Source organism: Phyllopteryx taeniolatus, chromosome 16 (assembly GCF_024500385.1).
Source record: "Phyllopteryx taeniolatus isolate TA_2022b chromosome 16, UOR_Ptae_1.2, whole genome shotgun sequence".
Taxonomy (NCBI): domain Eukaryota; kingdom Metazoa; phylum Chordata; class Actinopteri; order Syngnathiformes; family Syngnathidae; genus Phyllopteryx; species Phyllopteryx taeniolatus.
Window position 1 is genome coordinate 18837585 of NC_084517.1, and position 18397 is coordinate 18855981.

Below are 18397 nucleotides of genomic sequence, written 5' to 3' on the forward strand. Positions count from 1 at the left end.
AGCGACTCTGCGTTGCGAAACAGCGTGGCGGCATGAAGCTTGAGGACAAGTGGCTCCCTTTCTGCTCCGACTGGACTCGAGTTAAAGCAATTGGGTTTGATAGACCGAGTCCAGAAACGCTATGAACCTTGACCACTCCCTTGTGTGCACCCTGCATTGTTGTGTCAGGCTGGAGACCATGCAGCAATTAAAATCACAACCATCTGTGGTGTATGTATTGGATTAGATTTCTGTAGATTGAATCAGCATCTGATGTTGATTATTGCCTCTCTCAGCATCCTGGTAGGCTACATGTGCCTCTTATACAGTAAAGATGGCTGTCCTATCTTGAGTTCTTGTCCAAATTAGTTGGGTTGTATTCATATAATCTTTAAATTGTATAATCTTTAGACAATATTCATGTAATTTTTAAATTGTGTACCAAATCTTAGCATATCGATTAATAAATCTGTACAAACACAAGTGAGTGCTGATGTGTTGGGTCATACAATTGTTTTTTTTGTCGCCCATGGCGCCCAGCGGCACAAGCAGTAACAGCGGCAATGCTACTAACCTTTGCTGCTTCCATTAGAGTCAGAAAAATAGGGATTACCACCCGGGGGGCAGGGCTAATGACTGCCATGGCTGCAGAAAGCCGATTTAGTGAGACTGCGGCAGGGAGGCGTGAAGCCAAAATCTCCTACTAAGACCCAGTTTGAGACACTTGGCCTTATCGTCCGCTTCCTTCTTGAGAGAAAGTTGTAAAAAATCAAAAGGCGTATGCAATGCATGCATTCTCTCACTGTATATTATATCACCATTTACACAAAAGGATTGTGAGGTTCTGAAGTATCCGTAACCCTTTGACTATTGTGCTTGAATGCTGCGTCTTCTCCCTAATGCTGCGACGTCTTCAATGTGATGCTTTAAAAAGTTAATATTCCCTCACGATCTGCCACTTGCTACAACTGCCGCCGAGTCACTCAACATAGACTGGCTAACGGATTAGCCAGGTAACAGCCAGTCAAGACTGCACACTCACTAATTTCCTCTGACCTCCCTCAACAGGCCAGGCCCCGCCTTTTAAAGGCACACATTCAGTCACCGATAGTCACAGATACTACAGTACTGTAGAACGCGAGGAGGGTGACCCCCAAGTTGACAAAAATAATATCTACGCCTCACATGCATTTATTTTGGAATTATAAGCATGACGCTTTACAAAATATATATCAAAAATGGGGGATATACGTGCGCACACATCCGAAGACAATAGTGGAAACTGGTGTTTACACATACAAAGACTGATTTAAATTGGGGTTACACATTCAGCGACTATTGTGGAAAGTGGTGGGTACACATGCAAAGTCAAGTGGGAACGGGGGCTTACAAAAGTCGGGGGCTTACAAAAGTCTCTTTTGTGGCATGTTTAAGGAATTAATACCCACGGGGGTGAATGCAGTGTGAGCGGTTCCTGCAGTCTTTTTTTAGATTCCAGTCTGCGCTATCGAGAGGCTTCAGCTCCGTGACATTTAAGAATATCTGATCTAAGGGCGTTCTTATCGTTTACTGCCGCTTCTCTTACTCTCTCTATTTTCTTTTGTTCCCCCCGCCACCCCGACTCTTCCGCCGTCAGTGTCGCGTTCCGCGGCTCCCCTTCCTGTCTAAATAGCACGTGCGCATGCAAGAGCACCGCATGCGGCGGCGCCTTATTGATCGGTGTCGCGGCCAGCAGAGAGGACTCGTGTAAAAGTTTGTATAATTGATCTCGCACATCTCGCCTTATCCCTGTCTTTTCTGGTTTTTTTGGGGCACATTTTCCTTCATACATGCGTATTCAGTATGTGGTAAAGGCAAATTGGAGATGATTGTGTTCCAAGTCTTTCATTTTAATTGTGGTGGTACACCCAAAAAAATAAATTAATTAATTTAAAAAAAAAAAAAACAGGCTTTGCTGCTTTTTACCCATAGGACATGTCTCAATGGGACGTATGGATGTTGCACAATGTGCAGATGAGCGCACTCCGGAATGAACTCTCCACGGGATTTCCAGCACGCATCGTTGTGCACCGCTATACGGCATCGGAATGCCCAGGATGCTGACTATTTCTTTGCCTCGCTGCAGTTTGGAACTCTCTGGCTTGATCAGGTGGTGTGTGTGTGACACGGCCTCGAAATTCGAGACACTGCCTGCTGCTTAGAAGGCGTCACTGTTGGCTTTCAAGCACTGACATTTCAATGCTATGTTCACTTTTCAGCAATCTTGTTAAGAAATAAGAGCAAACGGAGTTATGCTTGGATGTAGGCCATAGCTGTGATTGCAAAGTAGTTGTTGACCTACCTACCTACCCTACCCCAAGCAATTACCTACTTACGCTAAACTATCCTAGCATACCTACTTACCCATCTAGAGTATTTTGTACAATATCAGAATTAGTAAGCGTGTACTATGTGACTTTGTTTTTAAGTTTGAAAACTGTATATCACACGGCGGCGTTGCCTCTGCAGCCGCGTGACGCCTGACTGCATTTTCTCCAAAATCCTTGTATATTTGTGAAGGAGGCAAGTCTGGCGAAGGATTAGGGAGAGAACAGCAAACTGCCAAAATCTGCACAGGCTGTCAAGAGTTTGGAAAAGAAAGAGACAGGAGAGGGGAGGAAAAAATGTCAAGGAGGAGACTGCAAATGAGGCTTGTTTCAATAAGGGGATCGATGGGGATGCAGGAAAAGATGTTCTGCGCATCCATGGTAAGTGTCCATTGGCAAACACAAGACAGGAGGTTATTGAAGGGGATGTGTGTGTGTGTCTACTGGGGGCGAGCGGCGGGTATAGAGATTGTGTCACAGGAAATAGATGAGTTATTTTTTTCCCCCACAAGTTTTCCTTCCCTCTGGTTGTTAGAGCTTCAGCGCAATGCTCCCAGGTAGCAGCTATGAGAAACATGATGTATATTTCATTTCAAAATCAGCCCACTGGTATATTTATTCCAGTTCCTCCTGATGCCTTGATGATGATCACTCATGGCTACCGTACTGGTCGGGGGATCTCTACAGGCTTGATAATTATTTTTAGGCGCTTGCCCTTTGTGTTTGTTCACTACCCTGGCCTGGAACGTCTTTGAGAAGACGTGATCGTTGGGGACAGCCCTTCAGCAGTTGTCCATGTCACCGGGCCTCGTGGGGAGGATGCACTTTTCTCTGTGCAGACCAACCCTTACATCTTCCATGCTGATGAGCTGCTGAGGGTATCTCCCTTATCAACTCATGTCCTGCCATTAGCCACCAACAGCCTCCTTGGCTGGATTAAAAAACAAATTCATTTCACCTCGTGTGGCAACCATTTGATGTGCTATTATAGTAAATGAAGCCAGATTAGCTAAAATTGTGGCTGTTTTACGTCACTAAATATTCACTTCGTAATATAGTGAGTAGCTTATCTTGGGGGGGAAATAATTCTTGAATTTTATACGCAGATTAGTTTTTTATATTACTTTTTAAATAAAATTGTATTTTCTCTAAATGTATTTTCTATATTATTAACATGATTATTATTACAATTTGCATCATTATTTTTTCTAACGTGTTAATGTCACCCTCCTAACCCAATCATCTAAGTTGATTTCTGTGTACATAAACCTACACTCACCCACAATTACAAATTTACATTATGTTCCTTTGCTTATGGGTCTGTCTCATTGAAATCCATAATTTTTCTCTATTAAAAACACATTTGGAGTGAAATGAAGCAGTTTTGTTTGCATTTATAAGAGAGACAGTTGTATGCTGTATGTATTTTGTCCAGATATCAGAACTGATATTGTCCATTTATACTTTCACGGTGTTTGATGACTACACACAGTTCTTGATGGTACAAATGTGTAAATAAAGTGTTGGGTTTATTTGGAGGTGTTATATCGATAATCCGTCGCGGGAAACCACAAAGAATGTGAAGAGAGGGAGAAGTGGAGGAGGATGGATGATACGACGAGGACAATGGCGATGTCTCTATTCGCCATGTCAATGTGTTCTCGAGGGCACCGAGGCTAGGAAAGCTGGCGAAGAACTCAAATTGATCTTTGGTGGTAACTGCAAACAAAATGTCAGGGGGCACTAATTTGCCAATCAGCCAACCGCATTAACCAAGAAGACCTAAAATGGAAAATTGCTATAAAGGCTAATTAAGTACTACTAGGCATGGGTCGGTTACCGGTTTTAAGGTATACCACGGTTTTAAAAAGAGACGGTTTCACAACTTTCCATCAGTGGTCTGAGCCTTTTTTGTTTGTTTTTTCCCTGAGTCGTCAATGCAGGCAAAGTGACACGACTCCTCTCCCTTCCCGATCTTGGTGCGAGCAGTCAGTGAGCCCGACGACTTTTCCCCTTGTCAAAAAAGTCGGCTCTTTGGGAATGTTTCGGGTACCACCTTCGTAGAGGAAGGATATGCAAAACATGCTTACAAAGTGTGGAAGGCAGTACTTCCTATACGTTCACTCTTCGACAAATTTAAGGTAACATTATACGTTACGTTTATATTACTATAAATCTCTTTTTTTTTTCGTGAAATTGTTTCCAACCAGCTACGAGAGTTTGCATGTCTCTAATCGGTGAAATATTGTAAGTACTATTGGCAGCTATCTAGCTAGCGATTAACTAAACCAAAGGGTGTCTCACAGTGGGTTGATTGTTTGCTCATTTAGTTTGGTGACTTTTTAACAATTGGAAAATCCAAAAAAACAAAAAAAACAAAACACCACGACCATAACTTAACATGGCAGTGCATCACTTGGAACTAAACCCGGCCATTCCATCTCAGCTTCTTTTGTGTCCTCACAGTTACCTTTTCCCATGCCTGGAAGTGCTAGTCGGGGTGATGAGGGACCACAGTGCACGAGCATTTGGCACTGCCACAGAAGGTATTATACACAACCTGCTACACTGCATGCCAAAGGAAAATACACTGATCCTCTGCGCTGGGCTTTATTAGATCCAGGCGTAGCGCGGTGTCGCTTGCAGCTGCTGTGCAGACTTGATCTAATCACACGGACTGAGGCACACACACGCACACAAGTTATATACAGGCACACTGGTCCTTGATTCAAATGGCAATAACCATATATACATTGAATGGCAGGTGATCTAAAAAAAAAAAAAAAAGCTAATTTTAACATTTTTGCAATATGAATAATACAAAGACTACGTAATTCAAATGAGACAATGGTTGTGGCATGTGAGTTAATTGAGTGTATAGATGTGACAATTGCTTGCTTGCATGTATAGATGCATAAATAGTCCGGTACAATTTGGTGTTCAACCAACATTTTCTGGGTCAAACCAAATCTTGTGAGACTTTAGTTCAATGAGGATTAACTGTCTTGTTGTGTGTTTTTTTTGTCTTATTTTATTTATTCTTTTTTTTTTTTTTTGAAAAAGTATCATGATAACAAACTGGAACATAGGCTACGTTCACACTGAAGGTCAATTCCATTATTTTTTTTTAACCCATATGTTACATGTATCTGATTTTTATTTATTTCTCATGCGCAACGTGACATCTTTTGTGTCCGTGCGTCTGACTTCACAAGTCGCATTTATTTTTGTAATGTGACTTTATACAAAGATCGCCATCATGCCCTGCTGTGTGAACGTAGCCTTTAGTGGGACATTGGAAATGTTCTGGGCACTGAGTACAATAGAAGCAATACAATTACAGCAATATAAAAAGTCACTTCCAGGTCCCTCTCTGTTGTTTTGTTAGTGTCAAAGAAGTTTCATGTTATTTTGGTCTTTTTATATAGTAGTTAACTTCACTTGGTACTCGTACAGCATATCATGTTGAAATTACCTATTTTTTCACAATTAATAATAGTTCCCAGGTGTCTAAATAAAAGGTCTTTGGCATTTTTCCAAATACACAAGGAATTACAGAACACTTAGCATCAACCTATAACACTTTGTCTGAAATCCCTCGCTTTAGGGAGGCAGTTCTGTCTCATGCAAACGCCCAGTATGGTTTTGTTACCATGACGACAAGGGTCAGAGCATGCAAGTGACTTTGCTGCTATATTTAGTGAAGTTTCCAACCCCGAAAAAAAAAAAAAGTGACTAGCAACAAATCTAGTGAAATTGCCGACTTCTGGAGTCGGTCAGTCCTACCTCAAATGTCTCCAGTTGGCTAAAAATGCCGCTGATCGCCTCTTAACTGGAACGCGTAAGAGGGAGCACATACTGTAACTCCGATTTTGACCTCCATCCACTGGCTGCCTGTGCACTCTAGAGTTTATTTTAAGATTATTTTATTTATTTTTCAATCTTCAAATGGCCTCTCTGTGAGCCGCTCCATCTCTGCGCTCCTGCCTGTTGTCTCAGGTCAGCTGACCAGCTACTTCAGGAGGTACCGAGGTCGAAGTTGAAGCTCAGAGAGGGGATAGAGCTTTTTGTGTTGCTGGTCCTACGCTTTGGAATAAGCTCCCGCTGCACATTAGAGTTTTCTCGCCTCTCCCGTCATGTTTCCAATCTAGTCAATTGTGTTGGGCTGTGGAGTTCCCACTAAAACTGGAGTTTCCTTCCTCAAAATTCAGCTCTTGTTTGTAATTTTTTTGGAACTAGCCACCTTACTGTGATCAGTTCTTTTAATTGAGTCGTTAGCCTCTGTGACAGTGGTGTCATAGTCGAGAATGTCTTTGGGATTCGGGTGAACGGAGGCGAGCGCACGTGTTTATTTGGATCCACTCGTTGCCCATTAAATGAAACTTGTCTTGTGTGTGTGCGTGCGCGTTTGTGTGTGCTCGAGTGTAACTGTGTACCGAGGAGGAACGCCGCGTCTCCTGAGTCGGCGGCGTGTCTGCGCGGCAGCCTCCGCGCTGACACTGGCGCTACGACACGCTGCTCTGCAAATGTCACTCGCATCCAATTAAAGGGTCGACTGACGCCATCACCCCCCAACACGCACACCCGCCCATTAAAGTTTTTTGCTGTTCCAACTTCTGTTCGGGGGTCAATTGAGTGTCCTCAAAAGAAAAGGATAAGGAGACCTTTGGGGTTACGTTCCTCTCGGGCCAAATCTACGCTTGTTATGCATTTACAGTTGTAGCCCACCTACACACATTTGTCATATTTACGGGCTTGCAGCATTGTCAGCGTGCAGTTTGGCTGCGCTTGTCTTAGGTTTATTGGCCCCTGAGGAAATGCCGCGGTTCTCCATCATTTTACCCACACTTTTTGAGCACTATTCCTGTTTTCTGTGTTGTCGTCAGCAGCAGACGGTAAAGGCATAGTTGCCTTGGAGATTGAGGTGAGAAATTGGCTTCGCATTTAACACAGTCTCGGCACCTATATACAGTATACAGTATATATACAAAACTAATGCCTTCACAGCATTCCCTACCATGGTCTCATTTGTCACCAAAGATTCTGCCTCATACACGGTGGCGACGTAACCCAAATTCGTACGTAAAACAGATGCTTCAATCTGTTTGTCAGCTTTAATGTAATTGAAAGTACTTTGAACACAGCATCACCACCAAATCCACTAGCTTAATGCTAACAATGGTAAACGCCATAAACGAGCCAACAGGTATTATGTATGTATTATTATGAATGAGCATCGCTATTACTGTCAGTGCGGTTATTTGAAACATTCAAACAACTGTTACTCTAACATAAGCACGCATAGAAATAGAACATCCACATACAGTACAACAGATTCTTTCAAGTACAACTTTTGCAGTTTAGCTTTTGCAGTACTTTAGTGTAGTTTGATGAATTCTACTTCTTCCTCACATCGGCAGTCAACTCTACCTGCGTCACACTACTGCCACCGTCAGGTTAAGGTATGCATAGCAGAGGTGGCGACACTGTGTGCAGCTTATAACCGTCACGAATGGGAAAAGTTCAGATCGTTTTGTAAATTTAGTTGGTTCAGCTGAATGATTGGAGGGATGGATGCAAATTCATGACGTTATCGATTAAAAAAAAAAAAACACTAGGTCAGTAGTTTTCTTTCTTTTTTTCAAGTTTGTGTCTTAGAGTATTACGATTTTCGGCTTCCATACTGTATTGTCACAGGCTTAGTTTAAACGTTGGAGGTTGTACCGTATTAAGTGTGGAAGCTAAAAAGCCGAGGTCAGGCACGTCCGTGTGTTGAGAGCGGTGTCTCGTCTCGGCTCCCAGTCAAAAAAAAAAAGGAGGTTATTGGCTGGGGGGGAACGTGTGCACTTACAAATCCCTCCTTTCCCTCAACTTCCAACTTTCTGCTTGTCGTAATTGTGGCAGTCTGCCACTCTTAAAGGCAAGAGGACGAGTCGGTGGGGGTGGCATGCGGGGCTCGCTGTCTGTTCCCAGACGAGTTCCTAATTGGCGGGCTAATGACAAGAGGCGCAGCTTGGATCCGCAGGCACGTTCAACAGATGCCAGGTCCTGCTCCTGTCCTTTTCTGCGCGACAGAAAAACATGTGCACGTTCACACACGCACTAAACTCATTAGCACGACACACTCTGCACCTCCATATGAAAACACTCCAACTGATTTTAGCTGTAGAGTATTTCTGCTTTACTCCCCCTTTACTCTCCCCTCCCCTTCGACGTTTAAAAGAGGCCAGACCTTTTATCTGACCATCGGAGGGTTTTTAACTCCCTAAAAGCAATCTGATGTTCACTCCAGCATGTTCACTGTCCCACTCCGGTGACAGGAGCTGAACACTACATTACGGGCTAATGTTTGGCAGAAGGGTGGCTTCTGCACGGGTCAGCGCATAATGCCGAGGAAATGTTCCGTCTGGCGTTTATCCAGAGCTTTTCATTTGAACTATTCCAAGGTTTCCATCATTGTAAAGCCATGCATCTCTCCATTTTCTGAAGCACTTATCCTCATTAGAGTCATGGGTGAGCAGGAGCCTACCCCGATAGATAACAAATACTTAATAAGGTAATAATATGAGTACACGGTGTGCTTTAAGCTAGACAGTCCAAAATACCTTTTGGACACTTGTTATTGACCATAGACCACCGAGATACAGCTCTTCGACTTAATGGATTATAAATAAATATGTAATAATAAAGTACTATATGTGCTTAGGTCCTACTGTGTACTGTAGATGGAGATGGAGTATTTTTATTTTCAGTATCAGCCAAACTTCAATGGAACAAACTTGAAGTATAAAACTAGAAGAAGTCTCTGTGGGGTCAAGAAGTGTCGGTCAACTGTCCGGCTGGTCCTCGGCCTCCGTCAGCCTCATCCATCAGCCTGCCTCCCTTCAAGGTGTCACGTCAGTTAGGTTGCTTTAGACAACAGACCGTTGACGCAATGAGTGTGGCGCTAGGATTGATTGAGCCTTTGTTTAACTGTATTCTGTTGAATTGCGTTGTGTTTAGTTGGGGGGGGATAAGAGACCCATGTGACTAAACTATGTTCAACATTGTAATTCAATAGGCTAAACAAAATAGACAAATAAGCTTGGATGATAGGCTCAAGGTCTTTTTAGCAATTCTCTTTTATTTGAACCCTCAATAGATTTGTTGATGTTGTACTGCATACAGTATGTTATTATTCCCATGTGTTTACAAAACCCGCATGTCCTCGCTCCTCTTCTTTGTCCTGCATCACTGTCTGTGTTATGCACAGTTAGATAACTTCACAGACTGTTAAACGTGACTACTTTCACGGTGTGTTGTGGTTGCACCAAGTTACTTTAGAATGGCCTGGTCAGCAACTTTTCCGACCAATTGAGCATGACGGTTGATGAAGAAATTGCTCTTAGTGGTTGGTTAGCCTCAGGGAAAGACTACAAGAGTCCCAAATCTCTGCAGAGCAGCAAAATGAGGAACCCACTTGGAAGACAGATTGAAAGAGGTTACCTGAGGAATGGGAAAAAGAACTTGATTCTTGCAAGAACTTAGTGAGGGTACAGGGTGTAGCTGAAGAAAAACTTAAGGGTGGGTAAAGGACAGGATAGTACAGCATAGTTCAAAGAGCTTATGGAGTGTACAGGATCTATCAGAAGAAGAACTACTCAAGGTTTTGGAAGAAGTGTACAGAATGGGTGGATAAATGAATTGAACAAATGTACAGGACGTGCTTAAACAAACTGAACAAGGTTACAGGATGTAGTAGAATAATTAAACAAGGTTACACATTGCAAAGGCAATACATGGTTACAGGAAGGTTAGGCAAAACCTAAAGGAAGGGTAAGCAAATACTACATAAACTATTCATCGGCATACAAGACGGTACAGGATGGATTGGAAAAATTAGACCAGGGTGGAGCTCATGTTGGAAGATGAATTGAAGAAACTGCATGATGGTAAAGGACAGATTAGAACAACTAAACAAGCTTCCAGGACAGATGGGAAGGATAAACGACAGGTTGGTAGATACACAAGTACAGGAACTGAATGAGGGTATAGGGAGGATTAAAAGAATTCTAACAAGGTTACACATATGGGCAAAACAACGTTAGAGGAAGGATACAGATAAAACTACATGAGGGGACAAGACAGATAACTAAACAAGGGAAGAGGACGGTTTGGAAGATGATCTAGATGAAGGTAGAGGACAGATTAGAAGACCTCAACTAGCGTACAGAACTAGAGAGTTTTTGTGCTAATTTAACATTCATGCAATGCATTGCCTCAAATTCCTACTTGAGTAGGCAATGCAGTTTACTGGTAAAAGGGCATTCCTGACATGCAGAGGCATCTCTAAGTGACAGAGAAAATGCGAGGCGATGGAGAGACATGCTTTAGCTAATGAGAAAGCCTTGACGTGAGACAGTAATCTGGCCAGAATGTCAGATCGCTTTCACATGGGAGGGCTTGACGTTTTCCCAATTAAAACGTTGGTGCGAAGGCGGCTTCGACTGAACTCTTTTAATATGTTGTGGGGAGGTTTGCGTGTTGACACAGGTGCTCCAAGACGGGTTGCCTTAGCCGCTCTCAGTGGCGCCATCATGAAGCTTTTATCAGTTCCAGAGATTCTCAGGTAGTATTGATTTTTAAAAGTGTTGGTTTGTCTTCATTATGACTCGAAACATGTCATTCACGGGTCTGTCGCGTCTCCGTTATCGACCGCGGCGACTAATTGAAATGGACGTGGAGAAAGTAGTCCTATGTTAGATCTTCATTCAGCGTAACAAAGCCCTGCTTCTTCTGTCTATCCCGTCTGTTTCTGTTGTATCTGTCGCTCAGGTTGCGAGCGAGCTGCAAAGAAATGACCAGTTTCAAGAGGGCTTCCCTCTCCCACGCCTTTTCATTTTTATCACTTTTATTGTTTGGACAGCTTATTGAAACCGTGATTTCCCAAACTGCGCCTCTATATGTTCCTTGTCTCATTTCTGCCTCCATCCGCGACGTGAAAGTGCCATTTGGTTTTGTTTGTGGAGCGCACCGAGCCAACTGAACCAACAAGCTGACTGATTAAAATGAAAATGGACCCCCTCACTCACCGTCTGCCGCCGGGAGTCGTGGCACATAAATCCTCCTCTTGTGAATAACGGCCATGAACCTCCATAGCTGCAGTAATGCCACTTGACATAAAAACACAAACAATTGTGTGGTCGTCTTGGTGTGCAAGATTCTTTGTTTTGGGGTGTGGGATGAAATCCCGGAATCTAATCCCTTACCCTAATTTGAAACCCTAACCCAGCCTTGAAACCCTAATTTGAAATCCCAACCCTGACGCGAAAGCCTACTTTGAAGCCCGAACCCTGGTTTGAAAACCTAATTTGAAACCTCAACCCTAACCTTTCAATCTATTTTGAACACCTAACTCTGTCTTGAAACCCTAATTTGAAGTAGATTTCATTTAATTAACTGTTGTGTTCATGGGTCTTCACAGAGACATCATGTTCTATGATTTTCAGGCACGCTTCTATTTATACATCCAAACATATGCGCCTGCATCTCTATTATATCTTTCAACATATGCAGCGGTCGACGTTTTACTCAAGTTGTTGATGTGGTAAGAAAGGTGAAAATTGTGTCCTAAAAGTGTTAGTGGGAAAGAAAAGAGGGAAAGTTTAACAACAGGGTGTCATCTGAAAAGAGCTAAATTAGGTTTAAAAGGAAAAGCACAGTTCGTAGTAATTAACACTTTTTTGGACATTTCAGGACAAATACAACTTGTAGAAGAGCTTGTTGTGTATTATGCAGTTTTATCACAACGGAAGCATACAAATATGCTCAGTGTCCGTTTGTAACTCGTTTCCATCATTAACTTTTTTCTATTTTCCTCAACCCATGGAGACTGAGCCTCTGTTCTTCTTTGGTGACAGGCTCGCCATGGATAGCTTCATCTGGCCTCTCTGCAGAGCGCTGCTCTTCCAGCCCCGGTCGACGACATTGCAACGATGACCCCGGCTGCTGAATGTGCAGTGGAGCTGAGCAAAAGCCCAACTGGGGCCACTTGCAACGAGCAGACTGTAGTGCCAAAGGCGCTTTTGTACTTCAGCATTGAATCGATGCTGCAGCCTGCTCTTAAAAGAGACATGGTATGCAAGTTTTCCTCAAATTAACACAGTTCCCAGGTGTCTCAAAAACATGTCCGGGATGTGCTTTGATCGAAATACAATTACAGGATGCGTTGAACCCTCCCTTTACAGCCCTGTTGATATCAGTCGGATGTGAGAGTGCTGTCCTGTCTCATGATGACCGAGGGCAGTGCTAAGGGGTGGCTAGTGGCTACTAAGGGGTGGCTAGTGGCTACTTTTACTCAAGCCCCAGTCCTAAAGGAAAATGTGTGTGCAAAGCGCTCCTGAGCCCCCATAAGTACGTATAAATTATGATCGCTAAGCCACCGAGTTACACTTACACAAGCTATATAAATGACCCAACTATTTGTATACAAGCAATTCAAAAGTCAGATTTTCCATATTATGTCGCCTAGTGATGTCTACTTAAGTCCTAGAGATGCACTGTATGTACAGGGTATATCACTAAAAAATGTATACATGCCATCCTCGATTTATGACGGAATTTCATTTATATGGTGGCGACGCAATCGTGGGTGGAACAGAAATGACATCCATCCATCCATCCATTTTCTGAGCCGCTTCTCCTCACTAGGGTCGCGGGCGTGCTGGAGCCTATCCCAGCTGTCATCGGGCAGGAGGCGGGGTACACCCTGAACTGGTTGCCAGCCAATCGCAGCAGAAATGACATCCTTTTGAAAATATGTTTTTTATAGAAAAGTCTCATAAAGAGACTCCTAAGTGATACCTTATCATTCCTGCACTGTGCATCCTAGTTCATTGCGCACCATTTAAAACCTTGAAACGTTGTATGACGGTACCGTCGTAAACCGAAGACCCCCTCTACACCTACTTACAATTGCATCGCCAGAAACAGAATATTCATTTTAAAACAGAGTTTTTGTACAAAATCCAAGTCAATTCTCATAAGAAGACACCAAAGTTGTACCTTATCATTCCTGCGCCATTTGTACCTTTGAAACCCCCTTTACACTTACGAGTGATACATTGCAGGATTTATTTCTTTTCATTTTTTCAACCTTTATTTATCCAGATAAGGCAATTTGTTTTTTGTAATGCTGACCTGGCTGCAGAAAGCAGAGTACAGAATACAAGGCTCAACAATATTTGTTTTAAAACTGATTTTTTTTTTTTTTTTTTTTTTTTGGTACAAAATCCAACTAAATTCTTCTTAGCAGACTCTTCAATAATAACAATATCATTCCTGTGCTGCACAAACCAGGTGATTGCGTGCCATTTGTAATCTCAAAACGTCATATGTCAGTACCGTTGTAAACTGAGAGCCTCGTGCGCACTTGCGATTGCATTGCCCGATACGGAATATTTACGGAAGAATTCTATCGTACAAAATCCAGCTAAATTCTAATTAAAACACTTCAATGTGATACCATATCATTACTTTAACTACTTTAGGATTAGGAAACAATACCAGAAGTGTGCAGCAGGCTGACGCGTGTGTGTTGCGTGACGCGACGGAATAGTTCAGTCGCATTCGGTCGACTCGCTCAGTGTGCTGCTCGACGGACCCTAACTGACTAAAGACTATCTACTCAATTTTTGGGCCAGAAGCGGACAAATTGGGATGAGGCCAACTTTTCCAACGTTCCAACTTCCGGCGAGTTGCATCAGCAATTAGCCGTTTTCTTCTGTCGCGGCGGTCGGGGCGTAGGGCACGCTGTGACTCTGTGTTCCCGTCACGATCGTCACGCACCTGAGTGTGACACGGCGGGGCGCGGTGGGCGAGCATCCTTAGTAATCAGCACCTGCTGCCCGTGACAACGGAGGCGAGCGGCCACATGGCATGATACCCGGTCGCACGCTGTGTCACGATGCTCTGTTTTCCACACAGGCTTAGCTTCGGCGAGGCGGCTCGCACGCTGAGAAGTTGCTCTGTGTGAATGGCTAATGACGAACACAGCCGTGCAGCGTCTTCAAACGGGATAAGGCGTGAGATAGCACCCTTCCAGATGCACCCGGGTGTGAACATCCCCTGTTGGCAAACTGTTATAGCACCTCCCACTGTCGGTGCACATTTGCTTTGTGTGTGTGTTAGCGTGCCCACACAAAAGCATGTGTCTTGCCATTTTGACAGGAAGACTGCAGGGAACGTGTATTAATTATAAAGAAAATTGCCATCTGTACCTTGTTTGTTTTTTTTGGCACTGAAACGATGCCGCCCATGCTCCTTTCTCTTCGATAATGACCCGTTTAAAAGATTCAAGCATATCTGAGCTTTAAACATGAAGACCTTGATACTTTCTGTCTAGTGTTAGTCTTAACCGTGAGACAACAAATCTCAAGGGAGCCTGCATGGCACTGAATAGTTTTACAATAATAATTAATTATATTTATAATTTCTTATGTACCGTGGCTAGAAAGCAAAGTGTGGAGAATCTCTGTCACATCGATCATCCTCTCCAAATATCCACATTCTCTTCTTTATTATCGCAGGTTCCGCTCTTTGTGGCAATCTGCTTCTTTCTTGACAATCGCCCCATGTTTTTGTGATTCGATACGAATTAATCCAATACAGTACACTGTATGCGGAGCAGTTTGTCAGTTGCAGCACGCCAGTAGTGCGGCAACTGAATTTCTTTCCCCCTACAATTGTCTAGTTTAGTCACTTTCGCCCGGTGTGTGGCGAACCTAAAGTAACATTTTAACATCTGCAAATGTGATTCAAGTGCAAAAATTGGATAACCACTGTTAGTAGTCAAACATAAATATATATCAATATAACACTCAGCTTGTTCATAGAAACTGCTTCTTTGTTTGGAATATGAGGTAATCTTTCTTTGCTCACTTAACAGAAATCTAATGCAGTGGCATTAATTATTCTTAATAGCAATTAAGTTTTTGTTTTTGACTTTCAAAAGATTTTTGTGAACAATGTGGTCAAATTCCAAATTTTACACTCTCTGGCCCGTTTGACTCTAGAAGTTCCACTGTGACGACAGCGTGTCCACCAGGCAGAACTCCATGCAGGATTTGGCCTGTTTTTGCCATTTTTGGACTATTAAACTGCAAGGAAATGTTTGCTCATTGTGTGGAAAAATACCATCTGCGCTTTCATTTTGTGCCCGAACACAATGCTTCCTCTCCACGGACAGAGGTTAGCGTAAAGCTTTCATAGCAGGCTCGGGCCTGGCTTGTCACTTGCAAACTGATCCTCGCGCGCGCGTGTGTGTGCGTGCGTGCGTGCGAGCCTGTATGTTTTCTACTTGTCGGCCTCCCACTGCTTGGAATCGCTCGGCACTGCGTAACTGCGGCGTGCGGGGCTACAGAAGAATCTGACCCTTTGTTCCCCGTACGTGTCTGAGTGGGAATTAAGTGGTTGGCTCATTTTGAGCTTTTGAGGAACTCACACACATACATTTGGTGAGCTGTGTTTAAGGCCAATAACTGCATCGAAAGGACTGTATCTACCAGCAGATGCGATGAGTTCACGAGGTAAAAGATCCAAATGGTGCGTAGCCGTCCATTAGCTCTGCCGCCTGTCTTGTGTGTAGCGCAAGTCGTAGAAGCCATCCCATTATAAGCACGCACACAGATTGTTGGGTGAACTGTAGGGCTGACATTTACAGACAGGCTGGTCGCCTGTCTTGCATCGTATTTAGCCTAGTAAATACCACAGTTAGACAAGCACTCCCCTATAGAGAGATTTCATTGCATAACTTCATCGTTTATTTGAATAAATTGAGCCGGGCCAATGTGCTCTTTTGTATATTATCTGATGTTGCCAGCATCAAATCATGAAGCCTTTAAAAACTGTAAGGCAATGTTTTAAGTCACATTTGAGCCCGCTCAACTGCAGAAGTGAATCATTGCATTCATCGCCAATAGCTACAGTGGTAACCTTGACTTACAAACGACCCGACTTTATGTCATATATTGCGTACAAACGTTTTAGTTACAAGCGCAAGATGGCGACGGCGAACTCGACAACAAGCAGCAGACTGGCGTGTAGTGAACGATTCTTCCAAAAATTGCTTCATGCTGTTCGTGGCCATCTTCTGTAGTTGAAGATGACGGAAAAGCTCAACGTAAAGAGCATTCCACGTTGTGTATTGAACCAAACGCCACATAACTTTGTCCGGCCAAATTCCACTGCAGAATGCTAAGTCGCAATCCAAAATGCCAAACTAACATCGATGCCACAGTGTTTTAACCATTTAAGCAATTTGGACACAAACGGTGCAGCAGCACATGTAGACAGACACTATAACAATACTCACAGGAATACATATCCTCCCAGTAAAATGACTAATATTACTGTTATGACTGGTGTGGGCATTCTTTGGGTACTAGGGCTTCCTCCCACATTCCAAAAAACATGCAATGTTAGCCTCATCCAAGACTTTCAATTTGGCTTTAGTTGTGAATGTGACTGTGAATGATTGTTGGTCCATTGGCTGGCGACCTTTCCAAGGTGCAACGGCTTCTCGACCACAGTAAAATAGGTTAGGCTTCAGTTTACCCACATGAGGATTTCTACAATAGAAACTATAAGACCTTAGAAGCATTGAAATGACATCTTCAATTTCTTTCTATATAAATGTAATAGTGTGCTTTCACCCATACTACTTTGAAAAGGTAAAGCATTTACAGTGAGTGTTTCGTGAATGTGATGCATAGTCTTGACATTTTGTACAATTTTCAACTCCGTTTTTCACAAGAGCACTTCGTTAGGACGACCATACTCTCGGAGTATAGTGCTCCTGTTTCTGTATGTTAAGATCAAGGCTTATAGGGATGCTTCTACTGTATATCTTAGCAGAATATGAATCATATATGCAAGCAGCAATACATTTTCTTCTAATGGCATTCGAATCGCGTCTTCATCGATGCTGAAATATGTATACGTTCCGGCATATGCGAGGCGCCAATATGTCATATGAATGATCGTCTTGGAGCGACGGGATGGGATCGTTCTTCATTCACGACGCCGTCATGGAATGAATGCGCAGCGGCTGTCAAAAGGCCAAATGGAGTTCAGTGAGAGGTCAAGCTCGAAACAATTCATGGCCGCTGTGACGCTTCTGCGGCTACGTTAGCGTGAGTCATTAGGTAGCCTTGTAGATGGCACTTATCCATATGTTTAAAACATCAGAGGTTCCTTTTCTTTTCTAGATTGATATTGACTTCATTACACGGTCTAAAGAAATTAGAACTCTAATGAAAATGGTCCCGTATTTGATTTGATTCTGTAAATAAATGTCTGTATTATGTGGTCTGTCTACATGTGTTGCAGCACAGTTTGTTTTCAGATAACCATTGCAGGGTAAATCGGGTAACAAACACCGCCACATATATTCTAAGGGTTAGCTTGTGCAGCTATGGAGTTTCCCGTTGTATGTTGGCGTTCAGGTGGCAGAGGGCAGAGACTATGTGGTTGCTTTAAATACACAATGTTTAATTGTCTTTAGGGGCTAGGAGGAACTAAATTGGATATTTTAAATTTTAAATTTTTTGTTTAGATGGAAACATAGGGTAAATCAAAATCCAGTGGACCCCCACACACTCGTGTTTTGACACCCGTGTATTCTCCCATTCACAGATTTCTTTTTTTCTAAATGTTTTTGTTCTCCCAATTTTAGCCCCTGTTTATATAATTTTATTGGTTTGATGGGTGGGGAAACAAGGCCCGTTTTTTTGCGGAAAACTTATTGGCGGCATGAATTTTTGGGGTGAAAAAATATCATTTTTTTCCCCCAATGCAAATATAATGGGCATAAAGTATTTGCAAATTTTTGCGATTGGGCCCGTTCCCTATCCCCCACAAATAACGGCGGTCCACTGAATATTCAGTTTCTGTGAAGGGATTTAATTTATACTGTGAATGATGAGGAGACATGAATAAATTTAAAATAAAAAAAAAATAAAAAATATTTTGCCAAGACAGTCTGCAACCCCATATAAACAAAGCCTGGGACCACT

The 18397-nt window shown here is 42.9% G+C and overlaps 1 long non-coding RNA gene across 2 annotated transcripts in view; it reads left to right on the forward strand.

The window, feature by feature from the left end:
* The window catches only part of LOC133465685 (uncharacterized), a 50976-nt gene extending 33332 nt beyond the window's left edge, over positions 1-17644 (forward strand). Inside the window, exons 3-5 of one of the 2 annotated variants that reach the window (XR_009784723.1) lie at positions 4812-4891; positions 12245-12460; positions 14310-17644. This is a non-coding gene — a long non-coding RNA (uncharacterized LOC133465685). Of the gene's footprint in view, positions 1-4811; positions 4892-12244 lie in introns of both variants that reach the window. The other variant, XR_009784722.1, reaches the window with a different exon arrangement.
* Positions 17645-18397: the final 753 nt, after the last annotated feature.